The sequence below is a fragment of the Tasmannia lanceolata genome, unplaced genomic scaffold (assembly GCF_043159265.1).
Source record: "Tasmannia lanceolata isolate RefF3 unplaced genomic scaffold, GAP_Taslan_0.1 ptg000005l, whole genome shotgun sequence".
NCBI classification, from domain to species: domain Eukaryota; kingdom Viridiplantae; phylum Streptophyta; class Magnoliopsida; order Canellales; family Winteraceae; genus Tasmannia; species Tasmannia lanceolata.
The window spans coordinates 15,686,630-15,690,518 of record NW_027518682.1 but is presented as its reverse complement, the minus strand read 5'-3'; the positions used below and the strand labels follow the sequence as shown (position 1 = coordinate 15,690,518).

General features: G+C 38.4%; 1 long non-coding RNA gene across 1 annotated transcript; it reads right to left on the bottom strand.

The window, feature by feature from the left end:
* Positions 1–712: 712 nt before the first annotated feature.
* On the bottom strand, positions 713–1,724 carry LOC143877679 (uncharacterized). The gene is made up of 2 exons (XR_013250717.1): positions 1,265–1,724; positions 713–1,075 (listed from the first exon to the last, which is right to left on the bottom strand). It is a non-coding gene; the product is annotated as an uncharacterized LOC143877679 (long non-coding RNA).
* Between the last annotated feature and the right edge of the window lie 2,165 nt (positions 1,725–3,889).

Below are 3,889 nucleotides of genomic sequence, written 5' to 3'. Positions count from 1 at the left end.
ACTCTTTGAAATGAAAGAAAAGAAGAATTTTACATAACAAAGGAGACTTTGTTCTAGGAGAGTCGTGGTTCCTCTCGAATCGAGCTATTAAAAGGTCCGCTTGCCTCGAATCAACCCCCTTCCCTTCTCTTTTCTATTTTCTCTTTCTTTGTTTCCGTTACGGCCAATTAGGCACGTAACATATTGTGTATATTTGCTGTTCTTCTTGTTCGTTTAGATTATGGATCTTTGTATTCAGACAGTTCTGCCCATATAATATCTAGGGTGTCTAGCTCATAGTTACCACTTACCAGGGTGGGAAATGCATTCAGAAAACGAAACGTGAAATGGAAATGGGAAACAAGAAATGAGAAAGCTATAGGAAATCGTATGATAAAAGTCTTAGGAAACACGAAACGCATTTGAAGCATTTCAGAAGCGATAGAAAATACACACATGAAAGAAAAGGAAAACACGAAATATATGGTTTTGTAGATTTAAACACAAAAAAACATTTCTCCAATTTTTTTATCATGTTTCAGAAACGTTTCTAAAATGCATTTCCCGAATTTCATGGTAAACGGGCTTCCCACTTGGCCAAGGAGTTTCTGGCAACTACGGTCTAGCTACACAATACACATATAGTGATTTCGGATCTCTTTACAAGTAAGTACAAATCAAATAACGCAATTAAGTAAAAAAGCAAAACAAGGTTGATGAGAGTAGAGAGAGGGGTTCAAGTAGGGATCAAAATCAACAAAAATATGACTGTAACAAGATGTTGATAATCATCCTTTACATGGAAGTTGATAGAGCACCATATACGTACCGTAAACAAGTCAGCTCTTTTATTTCAATATTGTCTTCTCCCTAAGAAATTTATTATAAGAAAGAAGAGAGGTGCACGGGAAGAGCTAGAGAATAAAGCCTTCCCTAGAGTCTCATACACATATAGTCTAGCCCGGATCATATATACCTACCTGTATTGAAGCCTTTTATGCTCATCCTCACTGAAAATAAAGGCGAAATGAACAAAAGGATCTTCCTTATGATTTTATGAACTCATCTCTTCTGTTTTTCCAAGCTTTGTATAATCCTGCATGAAATATAAACTATGAAAAACCAAGAAATGAAGAGTATTGAGACATGAGTTCTGCAAGCTCATCTTCTTTGTCTCTTGGCTTGCCTCCCTTGTTTCGTGGTAGAGATCCACGGCAAAGGGGACAAGTTCCATATCGATATTCAAGCCATCTATCTAAGCAAACTCTATGGAAGAGATGCTCACATCTTAGCTCTCTAATCTCCTCTCCTTCTCCAATCTTACACAGGCAAACAGAACATTCTACATGTTCATCTAACCCAGCTATGTTCTTGAAGTGGCTGATACTAAGCTCTTTGCCATTTTCAGACATGACATGGTCTAGAGAATCCATATCTGATTGACCAAATGGTGAATCAACATGCCACATGAAGTGGGTTCTTGCAAGAAATCGAAAAATCGATTTGATTGGTGGGCAGATGAATTTAGGAAAAAGAATCAAAATACAAAGCTTGAGGAGAGGGGGAAATATTGAAAGGAGTGGTATTCCCATGGAGTAAGTAGTTGAGAATTGCTCACAAGTGAATATAATAAGAAACTTGGGAGAAGTTCTTGGTTTCCAAAAAATGCTATCTATGTATTATATTTAATTCCATCCCCTTTTGTTTGTCTTTTTTTCTAAAACATGAAAATGTGGGAGGGTGCAATTAATACCAGTAACAACCTCAGGAGAGGCTAACAGGGGGGCCACGATATTTTTCTAACAAAAAATTGTAATATTGAGAGTATAGTAGTGGCCATTAAATCAGGATATTTGACACAATAGTACAAAAATGGAGGATGCGTACGTGAAGGGATACAGATGTAGAACGGGTTTAAACAGTCCCATATTAACTATTCTTTCAACTACACGTAACTACACAATGCCAAGGAAAATCTATATTCTTTCAAGTTTCAACTACACGTAATTAACTACACAGAATGCGACAGAATCTCTCTCTCTCTCTCTCTCTCTCTCTCTCTCTCTCTCTCTGAATGGCAAAGAATTGAATTAAAAATGAAAAAGAAAAATTGCCAATGGGTGGCATCAAAATACAAGAATTGCCAACTGGGGACACAATATTGAAAAATTGTTAAACAGGGACGAAATGGGGGTTATCAAGTCTCTAAATGGGGGTTATCAACCCTCTAAATGGGGTTATCAAACTCTCAAAACGGGTTAAAATTGACTGAAAGAATGGATGCCTACCCAGGGCGAATGGCCTTAACGTGGTCCTGTGTCTATTAGTTAAAGATAGAGACAGGTGGTTACTCCACTTGGAAAAAGTTAAAGACAGTGGCTATTATCCTCTTTCCTAACATACACTCTTTCTCCCAAAATGTTCTAAGTGAATGCGATCTGATCCGTTCATCCGACTACAAATAACAATTCCAACACATTTCCGTGAGTCACCTCGATCGGATGATCCTAACCCTTGATCTATCAAGTATCATTTTAGGGCTTAACCGTTGATCTTTTGTAATTTATGTTCCTATAGATGATTTCAACATGGGTCATCTAATAACATTGCACAAGATCGACCCTTAATTAAAGAGCACAGATTTCCCTTTGTGGGACAAAAGAAATTGATCGTTGGGACCCACCCTCTCCTATGATATTGAAGTTGGTATGTATAAACATCTGTAGTTAAAACTTACAACTGCCTTTGCAAGAAGAAACAATGACATCTAACCACCCAATGGGGCTCTTAAATGATTGGTAACTATAAGATTATCAGTTCGGTGAAATGTGAGACCACCCTCAACCCCCATCGTACATCTTTTATTTAAAACCAATAAAATAGGTGGGCTCCACCATGGACCATTATCTAAAAATTGCCACAATTGGATATCCGAACCGTCTGATGAGAAGGGAAAGCAGACAAGAAATAAAAAGTATACAATGAATGTACGGTTAAAATTGACTGATGAATATACGATTTCTGTATCGTCATCCATCAATGGCGGGCCACGACGCATCTCATTGCCATGAGAAAGAAACGAAGCATCTGATTTGAGCTTCTTCCGTTTTAAGCAAGGTTTTAAATTTCGGTTTAGGGTATAATTTCGGCCCTCACTAAAACCAAAATTTCGGCCAAAATCCCGAAATTCGGTAGAAGGCGATCGAAATTTCGGTAATTTAAGCTGAAATTCTGTAAAGAAATAAAAATAATAATGAGGAATGCTAGGGTCAAGGAGTAAAGGAGGCGCTTGAACCTACTCAGGTTGCTATTGAATAAGAATCCTCCATGTTGGCGCTCATGTTAGATTTTGATTTTCAAAATCTTATTTTTTGGTCAAAAGATAGTGTTTGGAAAATATTTTCTAAGTGTGTTTTGGAAAAGGAAAAACTTTTCTTTGGAAAGAGTTGCTTTTTACAAGAGAAAGAGAAGAGTGCAAAAGTAGTGTGAAAAGATAGTCACGTACCGACTCATAAGAAAAAAAGAGTTGAGCTTATAAAGTTTTACTCTTTTTCTTTTCTTTATTATGGTGCACAATAAGTCTTAGCCATGGGTTGAACCGTGGGATTGTACAACGCACAGTTCGCACATGCGAGCGCGGCGTGGGCAATGGGCTATAGGGCGCATAATGACGCTTTATTGACGTTTTTTTATCCGGACCGTTGGATCAAGATCGACTTGGATCGGTCAAGTGGGTAGACCAAATGGTTCAGTCGGGTTGGGCCTGAGTTCGGGCCCAACAGTTGGCCCAGCAGGCCTAGGGGCTCCAATGGATAGTGTGTGAGCATGTGCGATTCGAAGCGTCGGATCGTAGTGTAACGGCTAGTGGAATATGACTGTTGGATGGTGTCACATCTAATCAATGGTCAAA